The 22,053-nt window shown below is 40.1% G+C and overlaps 1 protein-coding gene across 1 annotated transcript in view; it reads right to left on the bottom strand.

The window, feature by feature from the left end:
• CAMK4 (calcium/calmodulin dependent protein kinase IV) overlaps nt 1-21,730 on the bottom strand; it is a 343,324-nt gene extending 321,594 nt beyond the window's left edge. Inside the window, exon 1 of the mRNA XM_066274026.1 lies at nt 21,576-21,730. The gene's annotated coding sequence lies outside the window, so the exon portion shown is untranslated. The remainder of the gene's footprint in view (nt 1-21,575) is intronic.
• Between the last annotated feature and the right edge of the window lie 323 nt (nt 21,731-22,053).

Genomic DNA, 22,053 nt, shown 5'->3' with positions numbered 1-22,053 from the left:
CCACAGAAACAAGTGGAAATTCTCATACCAGGCTTCTGGTTTGGGTGGAATTATCCTATGTAAATAGATACTAAGTAACACAGCTCCCAGGGGATCAACTGACTCCTATGATCTTGAGGGGCCATTAGCATTGATCATGATGTTTATCTAATTATAATTATGGGAAACAATAGACAATGATGTGTCATGTGATCCTACTGATTCAGCAATCTTATTTGACTTAAATGGTTCTTTTAAATAAATTACTCCTCTGATAGTTTTATATTTACAAAAATAAGAACTTCGTAGTCTCCAAGCTAATATAAATTTTAAAAATAGACTTTCCCCAAAGTCACCTAGTTCAAATGGACAGTGGCAGGGCTCTTACTGTTGTAAAGTGACCAGCGAGTTCCACAAAGACACCAGACGAATTTTTGAGTTTATTGGCTGGCGACTACAGGGGGCTAGGGCAAACCTAAATCCTAGCAGCCAACACAGCTCTGAGGCCCCTTTTTTAAATTTATTTTTTATTTTTATTTATTTACTCATTTTAGATAGGAGGAAGAGTGAAGAGAGAGAAAGAAAGAGAGAGAGAGAGAGAGAGAGAAAGGGAGGAGGAGAAGGAAGCATCAACTTCCATATGTGCCTTGACCAGACAAGTGCAGGGTTTTGAACCGGTGACCGCAGTGTTCCAGGTCGATGCTTTATCCACTGCACCACCACAGGTCAGGCCTGAGGCCCCCTTTTTAAAGACCAAATTACACACTGTCTGGGCTTGAGAAGAGGGGGAGCATGGTACAAAAGTCATTAATCTCATTAACAAGCTCATTGAAATTTACTGCCTTATTATAACTTTTATCTAAAGAAGAACATTGTTATACCCTAAAGGCTTAAGAAAAGAATGAAGGAATTCTCGGATAAGTTCTATCTTCCTTGCTCTGTAGTTAAATTATGACTTAGCTGACCTAGTTGCCCTTGCAAGCCCTTCCTCCTGCATTCTTCTCTTTCCTTTCTTTACAGAAAGGAGCGGGTAAGAGGCCTGACTTTTCCTCTTTAAAATGGCGTTGCTAATGCTAAGTTTTATAGTTTCTTGGCACCTTATCACATTATTAGAATTTAGTCTTCACTTGCCAACATCTAAGATGATTCCCTGTAGACTCTGCTTCATCTTACCACTAACAAGCATTTTAATGAGGTTAGGTAGAAAGAGCAGAGAATTTGGAGTACAGAATAAGTTCAGAATAAAGCATTCGAAGTCATTAAGCTCAGTGAGCCATTGATTCCTTACCTATAGTTTAAGAATGATAAATCCAGATACATAAGGAGGCTGTGTATAAAGCATCTGGTTTGCAGTAGGCACTAAATAAATATGAATTATATTTACAGTAATCAAAAAGCTATGTTTCTTATTTTGCCAGTATTGTAATAGCCAACTGTTAATCAAATATTTTCAGAGTAATGGATAAAGAGTTTCAAATATTTCAAATTTTAATTTTATTCTCTCATTCCTAAAATAAACACACACACACACACACACACACACAAACACACACACCCAATATATATCCCTTATCCTAGAAAAACTTCTAAAGCAACTCTGCAGTCACTCTTCTAACAGATACAATTATTCATGCAGAGCCTGTATATCATAGACTACAGATATAGACTATCCTTTGGCATCTCAAGAGGAAATCCCATAAATATACCATTAAGTACCCACCACCCATATCTTCTACCTCCCCATCTTAGGAGACCCTTTTTTGGTAAACTTTGAGGATGTAAGGCATTATATATTGAGACAATCTTTTGTTAAAACATCCTTAGCTGCCTGACCAGTGGTGGCACAGTGGACAGAGTGTCGACCTGGGGTGCTGAGGTCCCAGGTTTGAAAACCTGAGGTTGCTGGCTTGAGTGCAGGCTTAACTGGCTTGAGCACAGGCTCACCAGCTTGATTTCGAGGTCTCTGGCTTGAGTCCAAAGGTTACTGGCTTGAAGACCAAGGTTGATGGCTTGAGCCAAGGTCATTGGCTTAGCTGGAGTACCCCTGCCCTATCAAGGCACAGATGAGAAGCAATCAATGAACAACTAAAGTGACACAACTATGAGTTGCTGCTTCTCATTTCTCTCCCTCTCTGTTTCTCTCTTGCAAAAAAAAAAAAAAAAAAAAAAAATCTTACCTAGGGATGCTGTTGCATTTGACCCCTTTATTTAATTTAGTTTATTGGGTTATCTAGCTATCTCAGAAAGTTGATCTAATTCTACTGGAGTCGTGAAGGGAAAATGACTGATCTATATACGGTAAGTGATTAGTGTCATTAATTATAGAGTTCAAATAATGGAGATATCAAGGAAAGTTTCATGGAAAAAGTATGTGAACAAAGTTTTTAAAAATAGCAACAGATCATGCAAATATACAAATAGCCAAAAAAAAAAAAAAAAAAAAAAAGGTATAGTGTAGTAAGACTCCAGAGCAAATATTTCTCAAGATTCTTGGTATGCAAATAACAAAAGACAACTCTGGTTACTTAAGCAAAAGGGTACATGGTAAAGAGATAACAAGTAGCTTATGGAACAAACAAGAAGCTGGAGAATCAAGTTTGAATGCAAGAGATGGATCAGGTCAGGTTCAAGGGCAGCTCTGGCTGCGTAGACATTTTTTTTTATCTGTGTAGATATTGCAGGATTTCAAACTGGACAATGATGTGATCCCACTTACATGTGTGCCCTTTTCACACAAAGAATACTTATTGAAAACATAACAAAATCGATGATAGAAAATAATGATTCCTTATTCAACGCCTCAAACTGAAGGGACTTCTAGTCAGGAATCTTCACATATTAGATGCTGCTGTCATCCACTGGCAAAATGTGAGATTGCATATATGCAACTGTGTCCTGGATCTGGACGAGACACATTCTTCACAGAGACCCAATGCAGAGGGAGAATGTCTCCTCTCAGAAAGACCTTGTGATTTATTTGAGGGAAGACATGTTTTTGTTCTGGCTCCAATACATTGACTCAGTCACTTTCCCAGTTCTTTTTTTTTTTTTCTTTTTCTTTTTTCTGAAGCTGGAAACAGGGAGAGACAGTCAGACAGACTCCCGCATGCGCCCGACCGGGATCTACCCGGCACGCCCACCAGGGGCTACGCTCTGCCCACCAGGGGGCGATGCTCTGCCCATCCTGGGCGTCGCCATGTTGCGACCAGAGCCACTCTAGCACCTGGGGCAGAGGCCAAGGAGCCATCCCCAGCGCCCGGGCCATCCTTGCTCCAATGGAGCCTTGGCTGCGGGAGGGGAAGAGAGAGACAGAGAGGAAGGAGAGGGGGAGGGATGGAGAAGCAAATGGGTGCCTCTCCTGTATGCCATGGCTGGGAACACTTTCCCAGTTCTTTTAAGTAGAGACTAGTATGTACTAGCAACTAAAATCTGATGCTGGGTGGGCTTGAAGCTGAAAGGTGATGGCAGATCAAACTGTGCTTTAACCCAGAAAAAAATATTCATGGAGAATACTTTAAAATTTTTCTGTGGATTAAACCAAAACATCAAAAAAACCCCCCCAAAAAAACAAAACAAAACCATAGATCCAGAAGACATCAGATTAGGGCCCATCCTGATTTTTTTTTTTTATTGAGTGAGGCTTCAATGTCATTATCAACCTATCTGGAGGGACATTATAACAAACATTAGAATTGCCTTTTCCATATCCATTCACCCTTTCTTCCTCACTACCAAAATTCCAATTTTGTTCTGAGAAAAATTATCCCAAGCTATAAAAGTCAATGTCTAGCACTCCAACCCCTCAGTTAGGGGTCTCCACATAACACAGTTCTCCCAGTGGGATGTCAGAAAGTCTGTTGTGAACTTCTGGAAAAAGAAAATTGCTTCCTGATAACATAATAACCACTTCTTTTATTCATCTTTTCTGCCACCAAGGTGAGCAACTATGAAGTAGGAATCTGTGGCCATTGGAACAGAAGCCACATAGCAAGAACAGCAAGACAGAGAAACAGATGGAGCTGGAGACAGTAGTAACGTCACCCAGCTGCTTCACCAATCCTGGATTATCTTCCTCCAGAACTTTGCATTAAAAAAAGGAAACCGGCCTGACCTGTGGTGGTGCAGTGGATAAAGCGTCGACCTGGAAATGCTGAGGTCGACGGTTCAAAACCCTGGGCTTGCCTGGTCAAGGCACGTATGGGAGTTGATGCTTCCAGCTCCTCCCCCCTTCTCTCTCTCTGTCTCTCTCTCTCCCTGTCTGTCTCTCTCTCCTCTCTAAAAATAGATAAATAAAATTAAAAAATTAAAGTAGTCTTAAAAAAAGGAAACCTAGCTGTGGACTCAGTCATGACACCCTCCCCACCAAATTTGTATTTTGAAGTACTAATCCTCACTGTGACTATATTTGGAGACAGCGCGTTTAGGAGGTAATCAAGATTAAATAAGGTAATAAGGGTGGGGCAGTAGTCAAATAGTATTGGTGACCTTATAAGAAGAAGAAGAGAGATCTTTCTGTGAATGAAAGCAAATGTTGGCCTGACCTGTGGTGGCGCAGTGGATAAAGCGTCGACCTGGAAATGCTGAGGTCGCCGGTTCGAAACCCTGGGCTTGCCTGGTCAAGGCACATATGGGAGTTGATGCTTCCTGCTCCTCCCCCTTCTCTCTCTCTCTGTCTCTCTCTCCTCTCTCTCTCTCTCTCCTTTCTAAAATAAATAAATTAAAAAAAATTAAAATTAAGAAAGCAAATGTTTAATTAAATTTACAGAAAAAGAGCAAGTTATCTCTCTCTCCTTCCTCCCTCTCTCCCGACCCCTTCCTGGTGAGCACACAGTGAGAAGACAGTCATCACAAGCCAGTAAGAAAATGCTTAACCAGAAAACTAATATTGAAATTCTAGCCTCAAACACTATGAGAAATAAATTTCTGTTGTTTAGCCACCTCATTTGGTATTTTTGTTAAGGCAGCCTGAGCAAACTGATACAAACCTCTATCTACTTAAGCCAGTTTATTAAGTTTTCTGTTACTTGAATATGCATTCTTCACTGATACAACATACAACACCACGTACTGTGAATTTCCCAGGTAATAAAGGTCAAAAGGTAGGTAACTTAAGTCCCATCATTTCAAGCTGGAAATTTGATGATCTTTTTTCATATGGTGATTCACACTTTCATGCACAGACTTTGAACTTAGAGGAAGTGATAGAAAAAATTCAAATTATGTGGGTCACTTCTGGCTGATTTTTTGCAAAGTCCTTCCTGAGGGAGATAAGCTGAGGCAAGAGCAGGTCAGTCTGGCAGCTCAGAGAGCAGGTCTCTGCCTGTAGCCTGTCATCTAAGTTGTCTGAGAAGCCTGTGACATGTGTCTTCCAGCTTGAGAGGGAAGCACACGGTTTTCCTACCCAAAACAGAAGCTTTCTTACTGGAGCTGGAGCAGCGCCTAACCAGGGGCTGGTATTGGGTTTCCAGTTCTTTCTTCATGTACTCTGCAAGACAAAGGAAATAAACCAGCTGCTAAAGAAGGCTAAAAGATGTTTCTTTTCCTTCAAATTTATGATTTCACATTGCCAGTGGCAATTAAGTTAAGATGAGGGAATATAAAAACCTGTGTCCAGGAAACAATATTTCCCAGGCCTTAACATTATAACTCAATGAGATCATTGGCTGGGGTTGGTCACACATAGAATTGACTGGAAGAGACTGAGAACCTGCTAAATTTCATCAGGAACTATATTTCTAAAGAAATATTAAACATCGAATAATTGATCAACTTCTAAAGGAATCCCAGAGCCAGCAAAATTGCTGCCACAGGAAAAGAGCTATGGAGGCTGTGCAGCCCCCAAAAGAATGTCTTCTCCAAGCCTTCCTTGAATGTGGCCATGGAGAGTAATAAACAAGAGGACCCCCCAAACTTGGCTAACCAAAGAATTTAATTCACTGCTGGAGTGAGTGCTCATGCTCTTGCCCAACAAGAACTGATCTATGCTGTGTGGACCAGTGCCTGGGTTTCTCATTCTCCTTTTTTCCAAATGGAAGCGCCTAACTTCTGTTTAAGCTTATTGATCACCAGACTATGAGGGGCCACCTCAACATCTGATTGAACTGACAACATATACACGGAAATCTGGTTTTTACATTGAATGAAATAACTGATAGGACAAGGTCTGGAAAGAAATTCTATGTATAAGAGGAAGGGTGTGTATGCCTGACCGGGCGGTGGTACAGTGGATGGAGCATCGGACTGGGATGTGGAGGACCCAGGTTCGAGACCCCGAGGTTGCCAGCTTGAGTGTGGGCTCATCTGGCTTGAGCAAAAAGCTCACCAGCTTGGACGCAAGGTCACTGGCTCGAGCAAGGGGTTACTCGGTCTGCTGAAGGTCCGCAGTCAAGGCACATATGAGAAAGCAATCAATGAACAACTGGGGTGTTGCAACAAAAAACTAATGATTGATGCTTCTCATCTCTCTCCGTTCCTGCCTGTCTGTCCCTATCTATCTCTCTCTCTGACTCTCTCTGTGTCCCTATAAAAAAAAAAAAGAGGAAGGGTGTGCATGAAAGTTACAAAGCCATAGGAGTGCCAGGTGGTAGAAATCACTAGTTTTTTACCCAACAACCTTTTATTCCTTACTAACAGAACTTTAATTTTGTTCAAGACAGCAATGTGTCCAAGAGTTGGGAATACAGTGACTAGTGAGCTTCTCCTTTTCACATTAACTTCTAGAAGGCTTAGAGCAGGGGTCCCCAAACTATGGCCTGCGGGCCACATGCGGCCCCCTGAGGCCATTTATCCGCCCCCACCGCACTTCTGGAAGAAGCACCTCTTTCATTGGTGGTCATTGAGAGGAGCACATTGATCATCTCATTAGCCAAAAGCAAACCCATAGTTCCCATTGAAATACTAGTCAGTTTGTTGATTTAAATTTACTTGTTCTTTATTTTCAATATTGTATTTGTTCCCATTTTGGTTTTTTACTTTAAAATAAGATATGTGCAGTGTGCATAGGAATTTGTTCATAGTTTTTTTTTTATAGTCCGGCCCTCCAACGGTCTGAGGGACAGTAAACTGGCCCCCTGTGTAAAAAGTTTGGGGACCCCTGGCTTAGAGTCAAGCGTGTGGCTCATCTTTAACAAGGAAATCTCTGTAGCATGCAGTGTTGTGACCACCTTGTTTCTAGCATTATCATATATCTCCAACAAAGATTTTAAATTTTCTTTTTCACCTATTTTATAAATAGTATATTGCTGCACTTAGTTGTTCCATCAAACGACCTTAAAACATTCCTAAAATAAATTATGTGCAAAAATCATATGATCCTATCAAGAGATGCAGAAAAGGCATTCAATAAAATACAACATCCATTTATATTTAAAATACTCAATAAAATTGGAATAGAAGGAAAGTACCTCAACATAATGAAGGCCATATATAACCAACCATCAGCTAATATCATACTAAATAGTGAAAAAAATGAAGGCTTTTTCTCTAAAATTAGGAACAAGACAAGGTTGCCTACTCTCTCCACTCTTACTCAACATAGTTCTGGAAATTTTAGCCAGAGTGATCAAGCAAGAGAAAAAAATAAAAGGTATCCATATTGGGAAAGAAGAAGTAAAGGTATCACTTTTTTCAGAATTTTGTATATAAAAAATCCCAAAGACTCCACCAAAAAACTATTAGAAACAATAAACCAATACAGTAAAGTCACAGGATACAAAATCAATATACAAAAGTCTATTGTTTTCCTATACACCAACAATGAAACTTCTGAAAATAAACTAAAAAAATTCCTTTTACAATTCCAACAACAACAACAAAAATATCTAGGAATAAACTTAATAAAGGATGTGAAGGACCTATATATTGAAATTTTCAAAACATTATTGAAAGAAATTGAAAAAAGATACAATGCAATGGAAAAATATTTTATGTACATCGATTGGAAGAATCAACATAGTTAAAATGGCCATTTTACCCAAAGCAGTATACAAATTTAATGTATTTCCCATCAAAATCCCACTGTCATTTTTAAAAGAAATAAAACAAAAAATTACCAGGTTTGTATGGAACCATAAAAAAACCAAATAGCCAAAGCAATCCTGAGAAAAAAGTATGAAGGTGGAGGTATCATACTACCTGATTATACAAAGAGCCATGATAATTAAAACAGCATGGCATTGGCAGAAAACCAGACATACAGACCAATGGAACAGAATCAAGTGCCCAGAAATAAAATCGCATATACATGGACGTCATCTTCAACAAAGGAGCAAAAACTACACAATGGAGAAAAGAAAGCCTCTTCAATAAATGGTGCTGGGAAAATTGGAAAGCCACATGCAAAAGAATGAAACTGGACTACAGTTTGTCCCCCTGCACAAAAATTAATTTAAAATGGATCAAAGACCTACCAGTGGTCGGCAAACGGTGGCTCGTGAGCCACATGCAGCTCTTTGGCCCCTTGAGTGTGGCTCTTCCACAAAATACCATGTGCGGGCGCTACCTCGATAAGGAATGTACCTACCTATATAGTTTAAGTTTAAAAACTTTGGCTCTCAAAAGAAATTTTAATCGTCGTACTGTTGATATTTGGCTCTGTTGACTAATGAGTTTGCTGACCACTGAAACATAAGATCCGAAACAATAAATTACCATATTTCCCCATGTATAAGACACACCTTAATTTTTGGGGCCTGAAATTTGAAAAGAAATGTATTAAAGTTATTGAACTCAAGTTTTATTTATCATAAAATTCATACAACTCCTCATCACTGTCAAAACTCCCATCCATTAGCTTGTCCTCATCTGTGTCTGATGACGAATCACTGTCTTCAACAATGAGCGCAAAAACAAGCGGGCAAAGCAAGTAAAAAAAAAATCTATAATCACTGTATAAGACACACCTTTTTTAGACCCCAAATTTTTAAAAAAGGATATGTCTTATACATGAAAAAATACAGTACATAGAAGAAAGCACAAGTGGTAAGCTCATGGACCTTGGCCATAGAGAACAATCAGTGAATCTGACCCCAAAGGCAAGGGAAATAAAGGCAAAAATAAAAGAATGGGAGTATATCAAACTAAAAAAGCTTCTGCACAGCAAAAGAAACTGACAACAAAACAAACGACAGCCAACTAAATGAAAGATGATATTTTTAAACAACAGCTCTGATAAGGGGTTAATATCCAAAATATATAAAGAACTCACAAAGATCAGCAACAAGCAAGTAAACAATCCAATTAAAAAATGGGGAGAGGACCTGAACAGACACTTCTCTCAAGAGGACATACAAACGGCCAACAGGTATATGAAAAGATGCTCATCTTCACTAGCTATTTGAGAAATGCAAATCAAAACTATGATGAGATACCACCTCACACCTGTTAGATTGGCTATTAACAACAAGACAGATAATAACAAGTGTTGGAGAGGCTGTGGAGAAAAAGGAACCCTCATAAAAAAAATCATGTATAAGAAACAGCCAGAACAGTAAAAAAAAAAAAAAAAATAGAGGAAGAGAGGGGAAAAAATGGAGGGAGGAGGTAGTATAGAGAAAAAAAAGAAAGAAGGAAAGAAATGAAAAAGGAAGGGACAAAAGAAGGGAGAGAAAGAAACAGGTGAAGGGAAACCTTGCAGGTCCAAATCTATGAAAGGGCAATAAATGCTATTACTATCAATTATAAGAATTAAGCAACATGGTTTATAGAGAAAAATTAATAAAATATGGGAGAAACTTTAAAAGGATACAAACATAAAACTAATTGCCTGAGGGATAAGATTATAGTTCCAAGCTTTTGAAATACTCTTTCTCTCAATTCCTGCTATTGTACACGAAATCATATTTATGCAATGGTTGCCTGTAAGTTCACTACCAGGCCAGCTGTTCTAAAGGCAAGTAATTACCTGTGGTTACAGGGTAGCTCACCAATTAGCCTGATGTATTGCTGTGGTTTTTAACTGACAGAGAAATGGTGGGGCCAGCACTGGTGTCACTAATAGTGGCTGATTTAAGATCTCACAAATAGCCTGACCAGGCGGTGGCGCAGTGGATAGAGCATCGGACTGGGATGCATAGGACCCGGGTTTGAGACCCCGAGGTCACCAGCTTGAGTGCGGGCCCATCTGGTTTGAGAAAAGCCCACCAGCTTGAACCCAAGGTCGCTGGCTCCAGCAAGGGGTTACTCAGTCTGCTGAAGGCCCACGGTCAAGGCACATATGAGAAAGCAATCAATGAACAACTAAGGTATTGCAACGCGCAGTGAAAAACTAATGATTGATGCTTCTCATCTCTCTCTGTCCCTGTCTATCCCTCTCTCTGACTCACTCTCTGTCTCTGTAAAAAAAAATAAAAAAAATAAAAAATTAAGATCTCTCAAATAGTGAGAGTGTCTTGTCCATAGATAGTGCAATATAAAAATTTGGTGCCTGCTTGTTCTATCACTTTCTGCATTCACACACATTTTCTACTTTCATTATTTGTCTAACACACATCATGGGTTACTGATTTACTTATCACTGCTTAACAAGAAAGGTTTCTCCATCTATTTGTTTTTTATCTCACTCTCTATGGCAAACTTTATTAATGCCCTCAAATAGGAAAACTCACATCACATCTGGCATCTTTCACTTTAGCAATGCTTCTCTTCCTAGTTTTACCTAAGCAGAGGGAAATTGTCTAGCTTTGATTTTAGCTTAATGCAGCTCACTTAAATATGTATATAAATAATTTCAACAAAAGCCTAGCACATAGAATATATACTAATATCTATATCTTAACTTGACTTCTCAGACATATTTTACTATTTCTCCTATTTTTTTTTACCGAGACAGAGAGGGAGTCAGAGACAGAGACAGACAGAGACAGACAGATAGGAACGGAAAGAGATGAGAAGCATCAATCATTAGTTCTTTACTGCACGTTGCAACACCTTAGTTGTTCATTGATTGCTAGCTCATATGTGCCTTGACCGTGGGCCTTCAGCAGACCAAGTAACCCCTTTATGGAGCCAGCGACCTTGGGTTCAAGCTAGTGGGCTTTTTTGCGCAAACCAGATGAGCCCGCACTCAAGCTGGCAACCTCGGGGTCTCGAACTTGGGTCCTCTGCATCCCAGTCCAACGCTCTATCCACTGTGCCACTGCCTAGTCAGGCTATTTCTCCTATTTTTGAAAGGGCAACAATGAATTATTTTAGGTATTTCTTAGTATTTCTAAACCAATTTTATACATGATATGCAGTAGTACAACGCTCTCAATTGAATAGTCTATGAAGGATACAAGATCTTGGACAAAATATCACATTATTGAACTATTACAATTTAGTAAATTGTCCAGAATTAAAGACTTTCTTACTTGGTTTTAAATAGTAATACAATTTCTGATTGTATTCCTGACATCAATTCCTGATACCTTAAAAACAACAATGAAAGAGACACACTATTTTCTCTTTAAATAGATAACCAGGCTATTGTTGGTTACTTAGAATCCTTTTCCTCAAAGGATTGTGACTCTCAGAGTTATGAGGAAGAGGAAGTTGATGGAACAAATTCCATTCCAAAATGGCATAAAACAGTTTTGTATCCTATTTCTAATTATCTTTAGTTAAAATGACTAGATATGCTTTTTAGATAAACTAGTTTCATGGCTTCCAGCCATGGCTTCGAGGTAGACAAACGCTCTGTTCTCTGTTTGTGGCACAGAAACCAGGTGTGGTTACAAGAAGAAATGGAAACTTTCTAGTCAACTGTTTTTGAAAGAGCTAACTGTTAATGATTCATATAAACCATGGTTTATAACAGATACTCCTTAGTATTCATAAGTCAATAAAAGTAGAGCCTAAGGCCTACGTAAACACATGCAGTAAATAACTCCATTAAATAGAACAATTAATTTAGCGATCTGAAGGCACATTTTTTTCAGCTTACTTATCTGAAAGGTAAATATTTTTGTCCAAAATCAATCATGATATAGATGTTGCCTTGGTCAATTCTGGCTGATATAACTGAATACCACAGACTGGTGACTGAATAACAAACATCATTTTTCATGGTCTGGCAGCTGGAAGTCCAAGGTCAAGGTGCTGGCAGATCTGGTATCTGGTGAAGGCTCTCTTCCTGCTGTACAGATGGCTTTCTTCTCCTGGATCCTCACACGGAAGAAAGAGCAGGAAGAAAGCAGCGCTCTGTGTCTCTTCTAATAAGGGCACTAATTCCATCATGAGGGCTCTACTTTTATGGCCTAATTATCTCCCAAAGACTCTACTTTCTAATACTATTACATTGAGGGGTTAAGATTTGAACATATAAATTTTGGGGGAACACAAATACGCAGTCCCTAACAGATGTTGTAAGCATGGATTAGTTTTAGGAATGCTGTTTGTGGTGGGGAAGGTGCCCAGTTAATGCCAACTGCCTGCAGTTGGTCATTTCCAGGCCAGTGAGTTTTCTTCTATTCTTTCTTGAATGAGTGCTGATCTTTTATAATTTTGGTATCTTGATAAAGAAAAACTGCTAAAAAAAAAGTATCTAGACTTGAAAATAAAGATAAAGGTATTGCTTCCTGCCTTTCAGAAGCCACACTAAAGCATTGTCTCACTGTCTAATTTCAACTTATTGTTTGCTTTTAATTAAGGTTGCGCTTCTGTAAAGTTATGCATGTACTTGGGAAAGACTGATAAGTTGTAAATTTTTTTTGTCCAGTATAGATGCAAGTTATTTCTTTTTGGAAGAAAAGATATTCCAAAATTTGCAATTTATGGCTCCACAGAATATTAACTAGTTTTATATACAACTTAGAAATTAATTTTATCAGTCTTTCTTTTTACTTTTCTTTCTGTCTCTTGTATCCTCTTTGAACCAGCTTTATTTTCCTGATATTTTCACCATTAAAGTGTGAAATATATCTTTCACATATGCCCATTACATATTTGTATGAAAGCTATATTTTCAATTTTTTAAAGTTATACTTTATCACACTCTTCTTATGCTGGCGCAACTTAAACTTGGAAAGAGAAAAGAGTTTAGGAAAGACAATATACTCGAAGAGAATATATTAAAAATATCTATACTGCTCACAAAAACTAGAGGATATTTCAAAATGAATATGAAGCTATAAAATATTTCCTAATTTTTGTGAGCAGAATATTTTGCTAGAAAATTGGACTGGACACCATGGCATAAGAGCTGGAGCCCAATGGTCTTGACAATATCTCACTCTTAAATTTAGCTCACTTGCTCACCCAGTTCCTGGCAGAACTGGACAGTTTCAGCCCTCACACTGTCTCCCTCTCCAGAGGCAGGCCACTTGTACCATATGGCAGAGTGTAGACCATAACATTCTCTAAAGGCAGAGAAATGGAAAAACGAGTTGATCTGAGCCTTCACAATTCCCTCACCCCTGTCCATCAACTGGGTAAGTCACTCATCCTTCTTCGCTGGGTAAAAGGAGTTAACGAGTAGCAAGAGACAGACCAGGAGTAAAGATGAAATGTTAGGACATGCTGCCAGTATGGTCTGAATATCTGATCCCATGTGGAAACGATTTTGACCCTCCAGTCTGGAGAAAAGTATGAGCCAGATTTTTGCCATCATAAATGTAATGACTTTCATCTACATATTTAACATTGTAAGTACACATCTAGCAATAACACAAAATACTTTTATATTGGGCTCTTACAAGAGGTCTCAATCTATTCATATAAAATCAAAAGAATTTTTATTCAAGCCCTGGCCGGTTGGCTCAGCGGTAGAGCGTCGGTCTGGCGTGCGGGGGACCCGGGTTCAATTCCCAGCCAGGGCACATAGGAGAAGCGCCCATTTGCTTCTCCACCCCCACCCCCTCCTTCTTCTCTGTCTCTCTCTTCCCCTCCCGCAGCCAAGGCTCCATTGGAGCAAAGATGGCCTGGGCGCTGGGGATGGCTCCTTGGCCTCTGTCTCAGGCGCTAGAGTGGCTCTGGTTGCGGCAGAGCGACGCCCCGGAGGGGCAGAGCATCACCCCTGGTGGGTGTGCCGGGTGGATCCCGGTCGGGCGCATGCGGGAGTCTGTCTCTCCCTGTTTCCAGCTTCAGAAAAATACAAAAAAAAAAAAAAGAATTTTTATTCAACTTTAATCTCTAACACAACTCAGAGTTGGCATTCCAGCATGCATTATATCAGTACAAATCAATGACTGAATGAACACTCGGATGAGGCATAGGATGTGCTTTCAGCATATCAAAGCAAATTAAAGTTATTTTTATACAAGCAAAGTGAAGAGTCAAGTAGGATAGCATAGCATATCTCTGCCGCTGCAACTAATGAAGTGGTTGCTTGAAGGCATGGTTGTCACATGGCTCAGGACTGAAAATAATGTCTGGAGCATACTGATTTGGTCCTTCTTCTGCCTTTGAATTCATCCAGATCATTTCAAATCAATCAGAATAAGTATCACCAAAGTCTTCCAATAAAGGAGATGCCATATCTACCCTTGGAAGAGAATTCCATGTTCTTCAAATCTTATGGTGGAGAATTATTGAAGTTCATTTGAAATCCTCTCTGATCCCCAACTCAATCCTATTTTCTCTTCAGAAAAAGAATGAACATTTTATTAGAGAAGCCTCCTCTTTGCAATATATGTGTGCTCCTTTCACTATTTTGCATGAAGTATACTCCAGTTAAATAATGTCAGTCCTTTTTAAAAAGGAAATTTAAACAACCTCAAACTAGAAACAACTAAAACTGTCTAAACACAGGAAAACAAAGTGTAACAATGAAAAGGAAAAACTATTTATTTTTATTTTTTAAATTTTATTTATTTATTTATTTATTATTTTTTTTTACAGAGACCAAGAGTGAGTCAGAGAAAGGAATAGACAGAGACAGACAGACAGGAACAGAGAGAGATGAGAAGCATCAATCATTAGTTTTTCATTGCGTGTTGCAACACCTTAGTTGTTCATTGATTGCTTTCTCATACGTGCCTTGACCGCGGGCCTTCAGCCGACCAAGTAACACCCTGCTGGAGCCAGCAACCTTGGGTTCAAGCTGGTGGGCTTTTGCTCAAACCAGATGAGCCCGCGCTCAAGCTGGCGACCTGGGGGTCTCGAACCTGGGTCCTTTGCATCCCAGTCCGACGCTCTATCCACTGCGCCACCGCCTAGTCAGGCAAAAAGGAAAAATTATTATATACACAAAAACATGTATGAATCTCAAGGCATTATGTAGAGTGAAAGAAGCTGAATACAAAAAGCACACATTATATTAAAAAGCAAGAACAGGCAACATTCATCTATGGTTATAAAAATCAAAAGACTGATTGTTTCTGGGATGTGTGTGTGGAGGAGAAGATCCTTGACTGGAAAGGGTCAAGAGGTAACATTCTGGGGTAATATAAGTTCTGTATCTTGTTTTGTTTAATAGTTTCAGTAATATATACAATTATGAAATGAACTGAACCTAAATACCTATATATATTTAAGGATATATGCAAATGAAATTCCAAGAAAAAAAAAACCCAGAAAATAAAGGACTGCATCTGACTTTGCCTGCACTTTCCATTAGTCAAGGACCTGTAAGTTTCAATTGCCTTTTGGAAAGCTGAGAAGATTGCAGGTCAACAAACAATCAGTTTCTGGCTGGCTGCAATTTTTCTCCTCCAGAATTAAGTTTGCCAGAAGAATATGTGAGTCAGGAAGTTAGTTTCCAAATAATTCCATGTCTCTAAGGGTGCTGGGATTTGACAGGGATCAAATTCAGGAATTAATGAGGCCTGTTGTCTATTAGCTAGGTTATTTTTCTGATGTACTTTCCAAACAAAGAAGTCTAGAAGGCAGTTGGATGTGCATTTTTCACAGCTATTCCCATCAAGGCACCAGATCAGTGAGTTCTTGATAAGAAAATTAATAGGTCATTTTTTTTCATCTGCATATATACAGCTCTTTTCCTCAAGGTGAAGAGGAGTTTACCAGTACTAATTAATCCGAGCCACGACACCTCAGAATGTATAAAATATACAACAATATCCTTGTTCAACATTGCATCAGTTTCTTTAAGTGAATCAGCTGTGGAGACAGAAAGACTGTCTCTTACTAACTAGAGAGTGATCTTGGTCAAACTACTTCCAATAACTACACTTCTCAGAGGTGATGGGACGGTTGGATAAGATTTATTTGGAATGATCAAGTGAGATCAATAAATATAAATCCTGGGATGAGATCCTTTGTCAACATTTCCTTCAGAAGTCTGCATGCACATGTGTGGGAGGATAACTTGGATTTTGTTTTGTGGAAAACTCTTCCTCAGAAACATAACTGAGACTCAGTAAGCATCTAGGTAGTCAGAGTATCGTCGTGGTACTGGACAGACCTAGGAAATGTTGAGGGAAGAAGGTTATATTCACCCCTACAAACATAACTAATAAGTGGGCTTTGGTTCAGGCAGGGTGGAGGGTATGGCCGGAGAATAGGGCTTTATTTTTAAAAGTAAGCTTTCCTTTTTTGAATGTAGCATGTTTTAATGCTATTGACATTGATGGCTTTTTATTCAATATAAGCAACTGGAAAATGTACTAAAACTTTCCCTAGCATCATCTTTCTCACATTAGGTCATTTAGAATTTTTAACTGAAAGAAATAGATGCAGCTCTATTTCCCATCACTTGGTTGAAATGTCCTTTCGATCCTTAACTTTAACAGGGTGTTGCTACTAACAGACAGGATCTGATAAGTGACTCATCAGCACTTTGCCCACACAGCCTGTACTAGACTGACAGAGATTGCCTTTCTACTTCCTGCAGAATGAGCATTGGACTCTCGACATCAGCAGAGGGCACTCTGACCCAGCCATAGCATGGGGATGCCATTGGGTCTATGCATGCATTCAAACTCATCAGGAAGTATACATTACACGTGCAAGTTTTTATATGTTATAATCTCAATAAAGCTTTTTTTTTTTTTTTAAGAAAGAAAGAAATTGAGGCATTACTAGGCTCATACTGAATCAGCAGATTGAGGAAGTGAGGGCGGGGGGGTGGGGTGGGCAGGTGAGAGCAATGAAACCACCTGGAACCAGCCCGTAAATTGGAGGAAGTCAGAATTTAGGCTGCTATTAAAAAGCAAACTTAGCCTGACCAAGCCGTGGTGCAGTGGATAGGGTACTGGACTGGGACATGGAGAACCCAGGTTCGAGACCCCAAGGTCGCCAGCTTAAGCACGGGCTCATCTGGTTTGAGCAAGGCTCACCAGCTTGAGCCCAAGATCGCTGGCTCGAGCAAGGGGTCACTCACTCTGCTGTAGCTTCTTGGTCAAGGCACATATGAGAAAGCAATCAATGAACAACTAAGGTGCCACAACAAAGAATTGATGCTTCTCATCTCTCTTCCTTCCTGCCTGTCTGTCCCTCTCTCTGTCTCTGTCACACACACACAAAAAAGCAAACATATAGGAGAACAGGGTAAGACCTTGTCACAAATGTCACCTTTGTCTTTAAATTTATCTTCTACACTCTTTTCTAAGAGTCATATTGCTATCAATTCTGGAAGTGTTGTATTCATTGTTCATAGAAATGTTGCATATCACTCTAGAAGTGTTATGTATCACTCATAGTCACTCAGACATGGTAACCAAGGCTCACAAGACAGAAGAAGCTGCACATTTTTTATTCCTTTAAATCCATGCACTTTCATTTCATACTAAAATATTTTACTATTGTTAAATTACACACCAGATTTCTTTCGTTTAAATCATACTTAACCCATAACTCAATAAAAACAATCTCTAGCCTGACCAAGTGGTGGCGCAGTGGATAGAGCATCGGACTGGGATGAGAAAGAACCCAGGCTCGAGACCCTGAGGACACCAGCTTGAGTACGGGTTCATCTGGTTTGAGCAAAAGCTCACCAGCTTGGACCCAAGGTCGCTGGCTCAAGCAAGGGGTTACTCGGTCTGCTGAAGGTTCGTGGTCAAGGCACATATGAGAAAGCAATCAATGAACAATTAAGGTGTCGCAATGCACAACGGAAAACTAATGATTGATGCTTCTCATCTCTCCGTTCCTGTCTGTCTGTCCCTGTCTATCCCTCTCTCTCTCTGTCTCTGAAAAAAACAACAACAACAATCTCTAGTAGACAACAAATGGTTTACAAGTTTTTGTCTGTCTGTTGGTATTATGAACCAAAAGACAGTGTCCATTGCTAATGTAACTACAATGTCCGCCATTTCTTCCCTTCTAACAGCATCGTGTTTAGCTAGGACCCATTTCTTTCCCCAGCCCTGGGAGATAAATCATGCTTGGTCTACATTAATCATTTCTCTTAGTGATTGGTCAAATGGTAGTTCTGCAAGCTAGTTCTGCAAGCTAGTTCTGCCCAGCCATATTTAGAAGTCTGTTTGGAGGGTAGTTGGGTGGTCTTTCCAATTTAAAAAAAAAAAGCCTCAAATGAAATAATTTTTCCCTCTCCCTTCTTCCCTGCTTGGGAAGGTTTGATGAGGTCTGATGTGTACAGTATTGGCAGCTGTCATAAGACTACAAATGACAGACATGGGGAACTTTGTTCCTATCATGAAAATGAAGCAGAGAAAGTAGGGAAAAACCCTCAATGTCCTTTACAGCATTGCTGAATAACTGAATCAATATAAAAAACTGCCAACCTCTAGACTTTTTGAGATATATATATATATATATATATATATATATATATATACAGCCATTTGTTGAAATCATGATTAGTTGGAATTTCCTATTGCTTAATCCTGAAATCATTTTTAACTGAGAAAATTGTTTCTCTTCCAACTGGATGCACCCGCATGAAAATATGATTGTAAGATATTACTACACCAGAGATGCTGTGCAGAATCTTCTTCAGTGAGGGCGGTGATCAAGACCCCTAGCCTTCAGCATCACCAGGAACACCAGCACCAGGGCCAGTATCAGCCATGCAAGTGGCCTGATAGAACACAGATGTGGTTCTCAACCTCACAGGCCACAAAAGATTTGGAAAGATTCTCTAATGTGTTTTTTGGGGTTTTTTTTTTTTTCATTTTCATTTTTCTGAAGCTGGAAACAGGGAGAGACAGTCAGACAGACTCCCGCATGCACCCGACCGGGATCCACCCGGCACGCCCACCAGGGGCAATGCTCTGCCCACCAGGGGGCGATGCTCTGCCCATCCTGGGCGTCGCCACCTTGAGACCAGAGCCACTCTAGCGCCTGGGGTAGAGGCCAAGGAGCCATCCCCAGCGCCCGGGCCATCCTTGCTCCAATGGAGCCTTGGCTGTGGGAGGGGAAGAGAGAGACAGAGAGGAAAGCGCGGCAGAGGGGTGGAGAAGCAAATGGGCGCTTCTCCTGTGTGCCCTGGCTGGGAATCGAACCCGGGTCCTCTGCACGCTAGGCCGACGCTCTACCGCTGAGCCAACCGGCCAGGGCGTCTCTAATGTTTTTTAACAAATCTATTTTCTGCTGAAAATAGCTGAAACTGATTCCAAACACCCAGACTGATACATTTCATTATGTTAACAATTTCAACATTATTGATTTATGGCTTCATTGTCTTAAGCCAAAGTTTGCCATCAGGTCCTAACTGAACTCAATAGATCTAACCAATCCCAACTAAATCTAAGATTGAATGGGATCTAAGAAGCTGAGAGCTGCTCTGGCCCCACTGGCCCTCTCGGAGGATCTGAGAGTAGTATTGATTCATATCCCTCTTCTTGGAACATCAAGTTGAAAGGCGTTTTTGGAGATGAGCTTTGGGTATTACATAGTAAATGTTGGCATCTCTTGGTGAGGCATGTATATATCTTTAACCAATCAATCAAGTAGGGTAATAATTTTCAGCAATTTTGGTCTCAGGACTTCTTCACTCTTATAATTTATCAATGACAGGGTCTGACCTGTGGTGGCACAGTGGATAAAGCATCGACTTGGAATGCTGAGATCTCTGGTTCAAAACCCTGGGCTTGCCTAGTCAAGGCACATATGGGAGTTGATGCTTCCTACTCCTCCCTTCTCTCTCTCTCTCTCTCTCTCTCTCTCTCTCTCTCTCTCTCCCTCTCTCCTCTATAAAATGAATAAAGTCTTAAAAATATATACAAAAAAATTTTATCAATACCATACCAACCCCTGGTTATATAAATAATACCTACTGATATTTCTTGCATTTTAAGTACCAAGATCAAGAAGTCAAATAACTTTAGCCTTATTATGAAAATGGTTTTCTATAATATTCTGCTGACCCTATGAAAGGATTTCAGGGACCCCTAGGGAACACTGGATCTCTCTATGAAAACCATGGGATTAGATATTTATTGAACACTTGTTGTATGCACAACATTTGGACTCTAGAGTATATTTGGAAGTTCAGCATGAGGGCAACGGCGCAAGCAAAGTCAGAGCCGTGGGAATGAGACTGCTTTGTTGGCAGAAGAAGAGGAAACCAACCAGGCTGAGCCCTTTCAAGGTCTGGGAAAACAGTGAGAGACACTTGCCCATATGATCTAAATTTACTCTAAGTGCCTCCGGGCAGTGCTCTCTGTTCAGGGGGTTTGGCACATAAGAACTGTATATTTAAAAAAAAAAGCACCTTTTGTTTTAAAATAAAATAAAATTTTTTGAAGAATTAGTATTTTTTTAAAGATAAAATTGGTTTCAAGTGATACAAGGTGTGGTATATTTCGTAAGTGACTGTCATTTCCTAGCAGGAAGGAGAATGGTAGTTTCCTTTTTTGGACTCTGGTAAAGAGATAAGCTAATTGAGACTGCATCTCTCTTTGCCATTTAGTTCATGTGGAACAAAGTGGATTATTTCTGTTTACTTTTAAAGGGAGTGAAACTCTCCACCCTAACATTCCTCATGCTTTCTGAGAAACCTCAGGCATATGGCACGCATCTTGGGGGAGGATCTCTTCTGTCAAAAGCTGCCGTTCCCACACTTCCTGGAGGAGCTCAAGGCTCAGACGAGCTCCAGGTGACTCATGGCCACTTCCGTGGGTCTCCTACCTCCCAGCTCAGCATAGTGCAGAAAGGGGACAAGACCTGGAGACCGTCCTCGCCTCTCAAAAGAGCAAATGCTAGTGACTCACATCCAAGTATGTGTTATCAGGTCAAGTGGTACCTAGAGGTTGCTGGGAAGGTTCAGTGATTTGGGCAATCAACATAGTTGTAGCTTTCAGGGGTCATTTTCTGGGAGGAAGTGAAATTCTGGCCAGCCACATAGGGTAGATGTACATAATAGGATGTAAGTACACATGGATAGTGACTGTGTGTGTATATATAAATTTTATTTAAAAAACTAATGAAAGGTAAAAGTAAAATAGGGTAAAATATAACTCAACAGAATGAGTACTGGTATCTATCTATCTATCTATCTATCTATCTATCTATCTATCATCTATCTATCAATGCCCAGAATTAATCATTGTTAACATTTTATCTTATTTTGCCTAATAAAAATAAAATATACCATACAATAAAGCAGAAAAGTTAAAGTTTCTTTTGTACTCAGTTCATGGACCATTGGCCTCCACACATCCCAAAAAGCAACAAGGAGCATCCATTGAGCCACTCCTGACTTTCCACTGCCTTTTTCCTTCCCCTTGGTTTCTGCATTGTCTCTCTGTTCCGCCACCCACCTCTCTGTCAAGGTCCGTGGTAGTGATCCTTTTCTCCACGCTGCTCTGCTTCTCCTCCTGCATGGCTCATCTCCCGGGAATGGGTGTCAGGCAGCTGGTCTCATCCGCATTAATATCTCCAACATCTTGTGGAATGCCACACAGAGATACTGAGTGAAGCACTGAGGAGAGGGAATGGGGTGGGTGGAGAAAGGCACACAGGTCCACACCCAGTACAGTCTGGCTTCTGTGTTACCCTTCACCTCACCTCATCACTGCAGCGACAAGCATAAGCGACTCATCCTGTCCCTTGTGGCTACCTTCTCATTGAATTAGATTGTATGTGCTGTGCCAAGAGCACCCTGGGGAGTGGCCCTCAGCTCCCTCAGCCATTTCGAACGAACACGGCTCGGCCAATTCAGATCTGCATCCTCCTATCTGGCCATCTAGTACCAAGTCATTTCCTCCAGAGGATGGGAAAGGTGATGCCTTCAGAGAA

Source organism: Saccopteryx bilineata, chromosome 4, assembly GCF_036850765.1.
Source record: "Saccopteryx bilineata isolate mSacBil1 chromosome 4, mSacBil1_pri_phased_curated, whole genome shotgun sequence".
NCBI classification, from domain to species: Eukaryota; Metazoa; Chordata; class Mammalia; order Chiroptera; family Emballonuridae; genus Saccopteryx; species Saccopteryx bilineata.
The sequence above is the reverse complement of the archived record's forward strand: the minus strand, read 5'-3'. Positions and strand labels throughout refer to the sequence as shown.